Below are 13,686 nucleotides of genomic sequence, written 5' to 3' on the forward strand. Positions count from 1 at the left end.
TGCATTAATACCACACATGCACCCCGAAACTAGCAGACTCCCCCAGCAACTTAGATTACTGTATATTTAGTTTACCTCGTGATGACGACACCCCTATAAAACACTTCACTGTGACGGGCTAACATAAACTTTGGATTATACGTGCAGGCTGAAAAACGAGGTTCCGTGACAGTTTGGTGATAACACACAAGTTCAATCTGTCAGGACAATCAGCCTTTCAGACCCAGGGAGAAGAATGCACGGCTGTGTGCGACTGATCCGCTGGACGCCATCACCTGCGAGTGAAGCCACTCCATAATTCTTCCCACCTGAAGGAAGGAGTTCACGCTGAAGTCAGGCCTCTCTGATGTCATCCCTGCCTCAGGTTGAGTTTCACAATAATCTCAGGCGCTTGGAGAAATGCCATCCAGCCCGGCTTCTGCACCAGACATCTCTCCAATTAAATGGCAAGGAAAGAATAACACGTGAAACTCTAGATCCCAGCATTTTTTCTTTAAAGAAGTAAATAAAGCTAGTGCATGCAGAGTGTTTGCAATCACTCATTTCTACAGTATCACGAGTACGAGGTGCAAAAGTTGGAGGAGCTCCAATGTTTGCTGAGGCCATCATTTAGAAAAATAAAATAAAAATTTGACACTTGACACAAGAACTGAGAGAAATTAAATAAGAAGAAGCATAAGCCAGTCGTGAGGATCAATAGCCTCAGTGAGACTTTTCATCTTCTGTTAAATAATGATGACTACCCTCATTTGAGCGATTTCCATCTTCATCCTCTTGGCAGCTGTGCTCCGTGGATAAACATTATCCATGCAATTTCTGTTCTTCACATCCTTGTTCATTTTTTTACTCTGACTTTCGATCTTCTTTTGATGAAACTCAAAAGCAAAAAAAGCTCCAACTTCAGAAAAAAACATTCTGAAATGTTTACATAAATCTGGAAACATGGACTAAAATTAGTCTCTTGGTATGGTTTTCCAATTGGGTCTTACACAGGACACTCTTATCACTAAATGTCCGAAGGAAAAGGAAACTAAATTATCCGGGATATAAATGTCAGGTGTTGAAATAAACTTCGTCACTGGAAATGATTTAAGTACGTTTCTGGAGTTGATTTTAAGAGCCCAGCTACTTATCAAACAGATTAGCTCAGGGTTGGCTGTCACCAGTCCAACCACTTCTGCTCCACTTAGCTCACAGCTCCACACCATCAGACCACAAACTAAACTTTGGTAAGTTGAAAAATGGAAACTTGGGATGTTCCAAAACTGCCAGCAACTCTACTCCCCGTTGCCCGAGTGTGAAGACAAAACTGTGGACCTTGGAGGGAAAAGTCCAGGGAGCGAAGCAAGTGAGCTGGGAAAGTAAACCTTTGATGAGTAAGACTTTTTTGGTTAAGCGTCAAGGCTTAACTTTAAAATATTCTGGGTGGCAGTGAATGGGGGATTGACCCTGATCTCAGCCACACACTGGGGCACAGGGGTTAATAGTGGATAAAGATTAGACAAAAAGGGTTGCTTTTCCATCCACCCCCTCACACCACTATCCCGTCTTCACCCTCTCCACCACTCCCAAATGAGCTGCACAATGGAGGCTACCAACAGGGAATGAAGCGAGTCCCTTTGATTTCTGCCTCTAGCCCTTGGACTGCTCCAAGTGCCCTGGGTAAAGACCCATGGAGGTTTCCCCCGTGTGCCCGCTCACAGGGATGACGGTTAGCAGGCTCAGAGAAGCCATTTGGGGATTGAAAGTGGAAGGACAAGAGGTCTCTGATCTATGACAAGAAATCAATTCCAAACTGGAAATGTGAGAAAGGGGCTGTTCCATCTGAAGTGCAGCTTCTTTAGAGGAGCCAGAGTTAGACCTAATTGCTGTAGATTTTTTTCTTATATAAAAGTCTAAAGGGGCAATTATTCTTTTCTACAATGACTTTTTTTCCAGTCAGCTGATAGGCAATGAGGGGTCGTCTTTGAAGATTTGGTTGAAAACAAATTAAGAACAAATTTTTAAATCTCTTTTAAGGAAACCTGGACTGATTGACTGGAAAGTCTGGACTCACCACCTTTTCTTTAGTCCCAAATATCCAGTTTTATATCTACCTCATAGGTGAGACATAAACCAGTACATCATTTCCAGGAACTAGTAGAGACCCACACTACAGCTGAGCTTCAGATGGCAGGTTTGAAGTCTAATTTTCTGATATTCTAACATCTCGCCTTGGATTGAAAAACACCAACATGCCTCTACCACTGACTCTGTTTGCTCTGCAATGCTGATGTTTTATCTACACAAGTAACACAAGCCTGGTAGCCTGGCCTGTCAGACTCCTCCTCTAATTCTGCACAGAGAAAGAGTCTGGTTACTCACAGGCAGAGCGGCACATGAGGGGCGGGACTAGGCAGCTCAAAAATAACCAATCAGAAAAAAAAAACGGAAATGCCGACTGTACTGCACAACGCTGTAGTTTTTTAGCTGTAGTCAAATATAGCATCTGGCAACGGTGCAAACATCTGTTTTTTTTTAGAAATGCTTTTAGCGCTTCTACTTGTTGTGGTTTTAAAGACATTCAAGTCATTTAGAACAGAGGAAAGAGCCAAAGTGAACTCCGCCGCCATCTTCATTGTTTATGAGAAACTGAGCGTCGCTGTGTGTGACGTCCGCAATGCTATAGTGTTTTAGCTGTAGTCAAAAATAGCGACTGGCGACAGTGCAAAATCTTTCTTAAGAAGAAAGGCTTTTAGCGCTTCTACTTGTTGTTTTAAAGACGTGTCCAAGTAATTTAGAACAGAGGAAAGAGACACAGCAAACTCCGCTTCAGTCGCCATGTTTTTGACAAACTCGGCATTGTGGTGTGTGACGTACGCTACTCAGCGCTGATTGGCTCGGTTAGAATTCTCAGGGGGTGGGGTTATTAGAATAGGAGAGTTCCCAGACCCTTTCTCTGCACAGAAATAAACAGAGGAGGAGTCTGGCAGGCTACGCTACAAGCCTGGAGGAGTTCTGCTGTGTGGAGAAGTTGCTAATGCTAACAGTTAGCTTATCCTAGTCGAGACACTCTCTGCTTTTTCCTGAATGCTAAAACAACAACAGCCTTTCCTATCGTGAGTCAGGATGGGTGAATTTATGATGTAGATCTGTCAGGCTTTTCAAATCCTAGAGTTTCACCATCTATTTCCTATCAGAAGGTGATGCAAGAGATAGATGTAGGAGACTATTCTCAAGTTCAGCCTGCATGAAAAACTCATTAAAAATGGGGTTTCAGTGTTCCACACCTTTAAGTAATTGCTGTGGTTTTTAAAACACACTATAGCTTTTATTAACGGATTTTTTTCTCCTAAACGTTTTACTATCTAACAAAAAAATCTATTTTCTTTTAAAACCACTAAATAATTAAGGGTTCTGGCATTTTACCAACAGTGAATTCAAGCACTTTGTAAATGATGTTGATGAATAACACACTGGATCCACTCTTGACTTCACCCCCTTTTCCCCTAAAAGTAAACATTTCTGTGCTTTAACCCACTTCAGTTACAGTTTGAACCACTTTACTAAAACTCTAAGCTCTTTCAAAACTATGACAATACCATGTAAAAATCCAAGCATTTCAAGCACCTGGTAAGACCGCAGATTATTTGTTTTACTACTTTTCATGTCATGTGGCGAGCAACTTCTAGACGTATGATGAAATTAAAGAACAACTCCAACTCTGACGACTGTGACTGATGTGGACGTTACAGCGGACGCATCTCATAATCACACCAGGCATTAGGGCTGCACGATATTAGGAAAACCTGCGATATTCGATAACAGTGCTTAATATTGCGATATCGATATTACTCACGATAAATGAACAAATACTAAAGTATGCAGTGTTGATGTCGTCTGCCGTGTGACGTCTGCTCTGGGTTCAAAGCAAACAAAAACTAATGCATGAATTCCATTACAACATAACATTGATATTGCAAAAATATGCAGCTGCACCTGCTACTGTATTAGCAGCAAAACAACAAACTGCATGCATGCAGTTTCTCAGTGACTTTAAAACATCACCTCCACCATAAAACTTTTTCTGATGCTCCAAATACAGAAAAACATCCCTTACCAGGTTTTCTGAATAAATAAAAAAATCTGAAAATAAGTTTAAATGTTAAATAATAGTTAATATCACTTAAATGCAACAGCAAATTCTCTCATTGCTACTGAGCATTTTCTCCACTTATGTGGTTATGATATAAGGCTGTTGCTGCAATTGGGAAGTGAACTGTGCTGGGCCAAACTAGGAGAATATTAAGATTTTCTGAGGGAAAGAGAAAAACAATTGTCTACCTTTCAGAAGAGGAACTGGCAAAAAAAAAAACTGCATGGAAAATATGTGAAAACGTTTGTTTTTAACCCCAAATTGAACAAGTTTACCTAGATCTTAAAAAGCAGCTCAGATGATGAAACTGCAACCATGATTCTGATAACAAGCTAACAAATTTAACTAGCTCCTCTAAGATAACCGGCTAGCAGAGCTTCTGACTGACAGTTTATGTGCAGCAGCAAATCAACTATCCTGATTAACGAGGATTTTATAACGCTACAGAGGTTATAAAAGCTCATAAAGAAAAAATCACTTTGATGTGTGGGGGAACTTTTCCAGGCCCTCTTTAGCAGGGTGGGACTGGGAGGAGAGTGCTGTAGCCTTTTAGCTGGAAGCTAACCGGAGCCTGGGGCTAACGTCACCACCCGGTGGAACACTAGCGACATGAAGGTGGGTGGGTTGGTTCACCGGCACGTGTCGGAGTCAGCCCGGTTATTATCAGCTGCTTAACGACACCGAGCAGAGTCACGTTCACGTTTGAAAGCAGCGCTGATTCCAGAAACTTCAGCACAAAGTGCGTTCGTTAATCTGAGCCAGCATGACGAACAAGGGAAGCGAGTGGCAGCGGAAAGTGGGGGCGGAGCGGAGATAGTGGAATTTTGGGGTATGGGTCTACGTAGGGGGCGGGCGTATTACGTAAACGGACCCATCTGATTGGCCGCATATCAGAAGGGCTACATTTGATTGGTCAAATAATACTTCCACGTAAAAAACAGAGCTGGTTTACAAAAAGCTGATGTATGACACGGATGGAAATGTTTGAACCAAACATTTATTGCCGTTTTTGACGTGCTTTGCGATGGGCCTATCGCACGTCCTGTTATCGTGATGACGATAATTTTTCGATATACTGTGCAGCCCTACCAGGCATGCAAGTACAAAATCACAAACTGATGTCACTTACCACCTCACGCTGGAAGTCACTTTCGTTCTTCTACGGGTGCAGGGTGTGCATATTTCATCCTAACATAAAAAGATCAAAATGTGAGCTATAAACTGAAAAAAGCTGTGTCTGCATCATCAGTCAGGTACACGGGATTAGATTTGATCACACAACCTACTATTTGTTTCATCCAGCTGAGTTTTGCAGCAAATCTTCATCAAGACATCAACAATATAAATACAGAACCTGAAATCTGGGCTGGAGCACATTTGCCCGCCAGAGTGCATATCATAACTTCTAAGTGGGAGTAGATTGAAAATCCTTGGGGTGTGAAGACCAAACAGGCTCAACTGAGAGGTTGCCCAGTGGAGGGGGAATTCTATCAATGTGGACAAGATGAAGATTTGTTACATATGAGGAGGAATGGAAACCCTGTGACCCCCTCCCCCCGGCCACTGCAACACCAAGAACGGAGCTTTCTAAACTCAGTGTATTTTAACAACAAAGACTTTTAGTTCATCTGCATACTAAACTAAATAAACACAAAGGGGCCGAGTTCAAATACTCACCCTATGGGAGGAAACTTCAAGTTGATCGTCACAGAGTGGCAAAGTCCAGCGATGTCAGCTCACTGTGACGAGAAACAACCAAAAACGCATTTACGATTAGAGCAAATTCACTTTCTGACGTGCAGATTTGCTTTTTCTTTCACTGCTTTTGTAGACAAGTGTGGGCTAGACGGCACATTTCTTAACTATTTTCTTTTTGCAGTGTAGGTGAAAGCGATAAATTTTGAAACAACAAAGTGCACCTGGATTTCTCTGGGAAGTCTGAGTGTGTGTTTAAGTGCATGCACCAACAGGCAGTGCAACAGTATGAGCACACCACACACACACATACATACACTGCTCCCTCCCTCTAAAGTTTAAAGGTGCCGTGCCTGCAAGGCTCAAGCTCTCAACGCAAAGTAAATCACACCGTTAACCTGACATGACTGATTTTCTCATGTATCCCCATTCAACTGCCTGCATCAAAACAGACATGCTGGAGTGTATGAATGATTTTCTTGTGTGTGTGTGTGTGTGTGTGTGTGTGTGTGTGTGTGTGTGTGTGTGTGTGTGTGTGTGTGTGTGTGTGTGTGTGTGTGTGTGTGTGTGTGTGTGTGTGTGTGTGTGTGTGTGTGTGTGTGTGTGTGTGTGTGTGTGTGTGTGTGTGTGTTAATCACACAAAAACAGCATGTGCACCACAACTGCAGCTACTGATGACTCTGGACATTTTTACTGCACGTGCATCAACTTTAAAGAAAAAGAAAACCTCCCTAAGAGAATGGTGGAAGCCAACTTCTGCAGCTGGCAGCATGAAAGGGGCATCAACTGGGCTGGATGTTCCTTTTCTGAAATATGTGTGTGTGTGTTTTTACTCTTTTATTCTCCCAGAATTCCAATGACCCCTACAGGCAACCAGCGGCTGCTGAATGCTGAGGAATGTGCTCTGTGAACTGTACAAAAAAAGCCCTCAGCTCAGAGGGAACAGCTGAAAACAAAACATGCCAACTGCTATAATTTTTCACTGTTGTGAGTTTGTGGAAAATGTTGCAGAATGCACACCAACATTCGCTCAAGGAGCAGGAGGCCTTGAGATGGGGGGATGAATGGAAACCAGTGGGCTTCATGTTTTAGAATCAAGTGACTGATTTGAATGCAGGTGTATTTATCTAAAAAGCTTTGTCCTTTAGATCCTATGCAAACATCCAACACCTCTGGGCTGTGCACAAGTCATATTTTATTCACTAGGAAAGCATTTTGGCACGCTATTAGTCTGTATGACCTCCAATTTGTGGGGATTTACAAATACCACACACGTTTTTGTGCCAAATGTAAAACCATCCGTAAATTCTATCAACTTATAAATATGGCAAACGCATTCAAGTATTCATGAAGGCCTAATAATGCTATAGGCTAATATTTACATAAAGCACCCGCTCACTAAGTCAAGATAAACTATTTAAGACCCAGACCACAAATACCTCCACACTGCAGAAAAAGGAGGGCCCTGCCATGAAAGGGGACATTATGCTAACAAGTCAGATTACTATACACAACAACTTTATCTTTAGAGTAAATACCATCCCTGGTGTGGAAAGTCACTTGCAATATTTCTGTGGGGACCAAATGCCCCTTATCTGCATTAGTGGAGCGATTCAGGCCCGCCCGAAGAAAGATGAGTCTTCAAACTCATTCTATTCATGGTCAGACGTGTAATTACCCTCAGCTCACAGTCTAGACGTAACCGCTTTCACAGTATTTAAGACCCCCCCCTATGCGGCGCACGGACGCTGGCGTTGGAAGCCCTGCACGTTAAATCTGCAGGCAGATAAATTAGCAAAGAATGCAATAAAATAGACACAATGAGAGGAACTTTATCCTCCCTGCTGCTAAATGAGATTTCTTTGAAATGCAGATCAGTGGCTCTAGATTAGTGAATTTTAGCTGCTGTCAACATCATAACAAAATACAAATGCGATTGTTCGCCGCTGCCTTATCTCCTTGCTTCCATCTGCTGGCTGGTTATTTACTCCCCCCTGATTTACTATGCAGATCTAAATAAGTCACATCAAAAGGAGGGCTTACTGCACAATGCCTTCTTAAGCTTCTACATCAAGGTATTTGAAAAACCGGTAGTCACATGAAAAGCCTGCCCATCAAAGGCACATCTCTAATGAACTCTCCCATATCAGAAGGGGCTTGTGGGGTCTGGCTTTAATGCCTTCTGTGTGCTGAGAGACAAGCAGACCTGCAAGACAGACCTACCACACCATGCCAGAGGAGGGAGTGAGGAAGAGGAGGGAGACGAAGGCCTTAGTTATCAGCCTTAGCTCTGAACTGGTGTTAGTCCTAGGTATTTCTCCTCCTATCCAGCCCCTTTTTAAGTCTAGATTGATAAAACAACTTCAAATGCTCAAAGATGACGGTGTACTTGGATCTATGAGTATTTGTTAAAGCAACACTTTAAGCTATTGCATTCAAAGCGGTTTCAGTGATTCTTCCGGTAGAAACTTTACTATTGATTGAATGACCAGAAACTGTTCAGCTGAAGTCTGGAGTTTTGCTCCTTTCAGGATTTATGTATATTTTTACAAATCTGTAGAAGTGATAGTCTTATCCTATACTGTGATATAATCTTGGTAATACGTCATTTTTTCTGCAATGCCCGTCACCCGTCCCATAGAGCCCCATGCAATTTGAACAGACCGCCATTCAGCATTAACCAATAGCGTTGGTAGGGGTTGGAATCGAAAACCAGTTCTTTTTGAGAATCGGTTCCCACTTTTTCCATTCCTAGGAATCGTTTGCCATTTTTGCAAAGCTAAGCTACGCGAGCTGCGTTGCATAGCTTACACATTTACTCAGTAGGAGACATGGCGCCTAAGCGGTACAAACGCTCAAAAGTTTGATTATATTTCAAGAGAAAGGATGACAGCAGGGCAGCCGCACTCCATAAGCTCAGAGGATATAAATTAATTTGTTAAAGACTAAAACTCCATTTCATTTTTTGTAAAGCAAAAGCAAAATAAATAAATAAATTAAATTAAAAAATCTTTGTCAATTAAAACCTTTTTTGAGTTTTAGTCGACTAAAACTGACTAAAATTAAAACGCCCGCCAAAAACAACACTGTCCAGTAGTTGGTATAAAGGCTAGCAGTTAGCTTTTTCAGTTCGTCGACCGTCAATAAAAAACACAAGAAGAATTTTTAAAAAGTTTGCTTTATTGTTGGCATCATGATAGAGCCTGGAAGTAAAAGCACGAGAATTATGTCTTTGGAGGTGAACATAGGGTTGTCACGGTAACCGGTGTAGCGGTAAACCCCGGTAAAAAAGTTGACAATAATAATAACCGTCTTGTTTTTAAAAATATATTATCTTGGTGGATTACCGTGGCTGCGGTGTAGGCGCGGTGACCCTTACCAGCCACTGTATCATCTGCTGAAGTTGCCGGTGGCACATGCGCACTTTGCTGTTTACAGCCTAAGCTTTCTTGAAGCTAAAGCTGAAATAATGGCCAAAGGAGGAGACGGCAGCGCTCAGGACATTTATTATCCCTCAAAGAAGACAAAGTGGGAAGTACGGGCATTTTTTGGATATTTGAAGAATGCCGAGGGACAGTTGATAGAAGACGGCTATCCTGTTTGCAACACGTGCAGAAAAAGTGTCTGAAGGTAGCAACGCTTCAAATCTCATGACACATCTGCGTGACCATCACCCACAACTCTACAGTCAAAGCAAGGCAAGCTAACATTAGCATTTTAGCTAAAATGTGTGATCCGAGGATTTGGGTTGTGGGAGAACGCAACAAGTTGCTATATAAAGCAGCCGCAGCGTCGCTACCTGCATATGAACCGTGTCGCAGACACCTCCATGTTGAAATGACGCTATGCATTACGGGGCTCCCAGGGGCAGATAAGAGTTGGTCTCTCTCCGAGAATAATTATGAATTTAACAATGATTACTACCTGATGACATTTTCCCTTAATCTGCAAAGCTCACTGGAAGGACCCAAACCGAGGACAATATTTTCCTGATATAGGGTTTATTACTCAAGTAAGGGTAAAAAAGTATCTGATTCGAAGGCTATTTGAGTACTGAGTATCATCTGATCTAATATTTTTAAATGACATCAAACAGACAAAAAATAAGAAGTTATGGGCAAATATTGGTATTTTAAAGACCAAAGGGGAAAAATTTAAACAAATAAACAACATAATTACAAAATAACAAATTTTAGGCAAAATTTAGACACAAATTAAGGACATCATTTTCCTGACATACAGGGTTTATTTAGTTGTCTGAAAATGTAACACGTTTAAAAAAAATACCACGATAATACCGAAAACCGTGATAATTTTGGTCACAATAACCGTGAGGTAAAATTTTCACACCGTGACAACCCTAGGTGAACCAAAGAGCTAAACCTGAGTGAACATTGACCTACACTCTTTTGAGGGAGCTGAAGGAGGCTTTGAAATCATGGACTGATGGTGACCTGGCTTTGTTGCTACTAGGTTTGTGAGTAATTTTTCCAAAAGTGTGGATGTTTTAACTTCGTGGCTTATTTAGTATGACTTGGGCCATGCTAGTTAGCTCGTTGTTAGCGCTAGCTAACGCTGGCTGCTGCAGGCTAGCTCATGACAATCGTAGATCCATTTTCCACCAGTTGGAGGAGGAAACTGGGAACTTATTTAGTGCTGCTTTGAGAACAGTGGATCAATTGAGTGATGAGAGGTAAGAAGAGAAAAAGACAACCCTTCTTCCTATTGGCTCCTACGATCACAAACAGCTTTAATAGTTTGGACAGAGCTTTTGGATTGACGCCCTTGCAATAACCTTTCATTTCATGGTGTATTTGTTGCATTCAGCAACATTCAGATGGATTACAACTGACATTCTCCAGATTCATATGAGGAAAATAAACTCCACGGAGAGATCCGGACTTGCGGCCCCCGCCACCAGTAGCTCCGTCTCCCTGCTCCGCAGCGCTACGTCTGGATGAAGGGGAGACCCCCAACAACGAGCCAGCAGTTTTACCAGTGAACAATTAGCCCCGGAGCATGAGCAGGCCCAGCACTGGCACATGTGGTTAAGAGGCGAGCGCTGCAGGAGAGCGCCAGATGATGAAGGGATGAGGATGGGAGGAGGGAGAGGACACTTAGTGGGCGTGTGGCGCGTGGCAGACACGCGAGTGCCAGGCTTTCTCCTTTTTGTCTTTGTCATCATCCATGGGATAAATCCTTAGATAAAAGGTAAAGGGAGGTTTTCAGTTTGGTAACTCGTTCAAATTGAGCTGCAACATGATGGTTGGATTACTTTCCAACAGAGCTTCCGCTCCCTCCTCTAACCCGGCCCCGAGCATCCTTCTGATGCCAACTGGGCTCGGTGCCAGTCGCATTCACAACCACGAGGGACCCTTGTCTTTTTGCCTTGCCTAATGAAATGACAAAACAACAGATTTGCATATGCAGAAACAGGTGTTGTAACAGGTTTGACTCCCCTTGACCCGAGCCGTGTTAAAGAGAGTAAGTGCAGAAAAAAAAATTAAAGAAAAAAAAGAGAGAAATTTATGACCAACAGCTGCCAGGATGTATTTAGGCTCTAATGGGCACTCGAGTCTGCACCATCTGCCCTGCTGCTCGCCAGGAGTGACAATCTAAATTAAATCCCATTCATCAAATATCATAAAAATAAACCATTGTTTTTGTCTGGCCCATATGTTGGGGATGATTTTATTTTATTCTATTCTCTGAGCTGCGATGGAAGCTGAGTGTCACGGCCTTTAACTGGGACTCAAGGAAAATCTAGGAAGCCGCATAGTAGGCTGTAATTACCCTCCCACCGATGTGCTGCCATCAAACCGAAGCCCTGCGTCATGGTACACATTATCCCAGCCCGTGCAATCCACATCACAAAGGAGAAACCCTAGAAGAGGCAGTGTGGTGAAAACAAGGCCGTTGTTTAGAGTGGGATTATGGATTTCCATCCAAATGCACAACATGGGTGTTCGGATGATGATAGGAGATACAGTCACTGCATGATGCATCATTTGAACTCCTTAACTGCCATTTACATGGTGCCAGAAGAAAAAAAATAAGATTTTTTTCAAATGTCAAAGCGTCCCTTCCATGTTTTGACCATATTAAGTCCTGACACAAATAGAATACATCTAGGGTCCAACGGCTGCAGCCACTGCCACCATGCAACCCCCTCCCATTTGCATTAACCCCTCCTGTTTTTATTTAGAGGAAACAGACAGAAGGAACAAACCTGAGACAGCCGTGACCCTGTGTGAGTGTTGTCTGTGAGTCTGAAGCTACGCCAGCAGAAGGCAGCACCATATGCCCTCCGCCCCGAGCTGGATGCTCTTTCTGCAGCCTAATGTGCCTGTCAAAAACTGTTATTGTCATGGCCCACCCCTTTATGTTTCCTTTTATCCCCCCACACACAACATGTTGGAAACAAACATGTTTCTCCTGTCTTATCTGCATCTTTCTGAGTAAATGGAAAACATTCTTAGAGGTGGAAGTTACGGAACACTCCTGTTCCTTTAATTCTAAAAAAACTTTGAATTTCGTAACGTTCACATGCAGCATTACGAAGTCAAACTCTCAAAGTGTGGCAGCCTGGAGGACATGACCCTGGTAAACAAATACTTTTGATTTTCTTAAATAAATTGACACAGTCCTCAAAAGTGAGTCTCAGAATGATTTAAATATGCAGAATGTTTGTTACAACACCGACCTAAAGGACGACAGAGACAACAAGAGTAGCTAGTAACCGTCATGAGCCTCAGCGATGCCTCATGATGTTTACGAGTGACAGGCTGACGGCTAAATGCAGCCCGAGCGACGCTGACCTTGCCTCTTACCATGAGTGACCATGTGTCTTTTAGTCAGGGCAAAAACCCAAACCACACACTTTTTATACATACGCAGCAACACTGTTCAACTGGCCATGGCTTCATAACCTAACAAGACAATAAAAAAACAATAAAGGGCAAGAATAAAAGTTGAGTTTGTGGCTGTTTTGGGTGAAGTGATGCTGCTTATGGCCAGAAGAGAATTCCATATAAGGTCACAGGAAACACTAGAGTGCCCAAAGGAGAGCTGTTTCATGTGTTTATGGAATATTCTGGAACTCCAAAATCACTTTTTTGTTCAAATGTGGTTATAAAGAAATCCAATACTTTTGCCAGACCATGAACGCATTGTCGCTAGGAGCTAATCCACACTAACAGATCTCCCACGTGGAACATTTTACTTTTCAGAGTCACAATCATGAATTTGAGCAAACACGTAACAGTTAATTATCATTTAATTTGTTTTGTACTCAATAAATTCACGTGAGCAGATTAGAGCTGTTTTGGGGTATTGGCCCCACAAAACCAGAACCAACGCATCTCTAATGAAAAACAGGAGTTTTCCTTTTGCAAAGCATAAAGCAGTACAAAGTTTGACACACCAACTAAAACCGTAACTGTTTGCTCATTCTACCCATTTAACACAAACTTGGCCAAACAAAAAATGCTCCCGACTTTCTCCACACCCATCAGATTTAATCCACACCCCCTGGCTCCACCCTGCAGACAAGAAGTCACCAAGTGTTTCTTAAGAAGTGACCCAGAGCGGAACTAAAAAAGTCTGAGCTGTCTCAGGACTCTTTAGTAACTGGGGCACACAAAACACCATTACCCTGATGTGGATAATTACAGTGCAAAAGGGCCGACTCGTAAGCTTGTAACGCACTCTTTTATCTTGAGAAGTCCGCTTCTCCTCGGATGACAGCTTGCAGCAAACGATCCCGGTAAACAAATACAAAAAAAGTGCCATTAAAGGCCAGAACTGTCAACCCAAATCCCATCCTTATTTTGAGAAGGGGGGGGGGGGGGGGAGTG

General features: G+C 42.5%; 1 protein-coding gene across 4 annotated transcripts in view; it reads right to left on the reverse strand.

Annotated features, from left to right (window-relative positions):
* Positions 1–13,686, reverse strand: part of foxp2 (forkhead box P2) — a 116,675-nt gene that overhangs the window by 100,119 nt on the left and 2,870 nt on the right. For all 4 annotated transcript variants that reach the window (XM_015957454.3, XM_015957436.3, XM_015957462.3 and 1 more), the window contains exons 2-3: positions 5,813–5,874; positions 5,265–5,323 (exon numbers count right to left, since the gene is read on the reverse strand). The gene's annotated coding sequence lies outside the window, so the exon portion shown is untranslated. The remainder of the gene's footprint in view (positions 1–5,264; positions 5,324–5,812; positions 5,875–13,686) is intronic.

The sequence above is a fragment of the Nothobranchius furzeri genome, chromosome 1, assembly GCF_043380555.1.
Source record: "Nothobranchius furzeri strain GRZ-AD chromosome 1, NfurGRZ-RIMD1, whole genome shotgun sequence".
Classification (NCBI taxonomy): domain Eukaryota; kingdom Metazoa; phylum Chordata; class Actinopteri; order Cyprinodontiformes; family Nothobranchiidae; genus Nothobranchius; species Nothobranchius furzeri.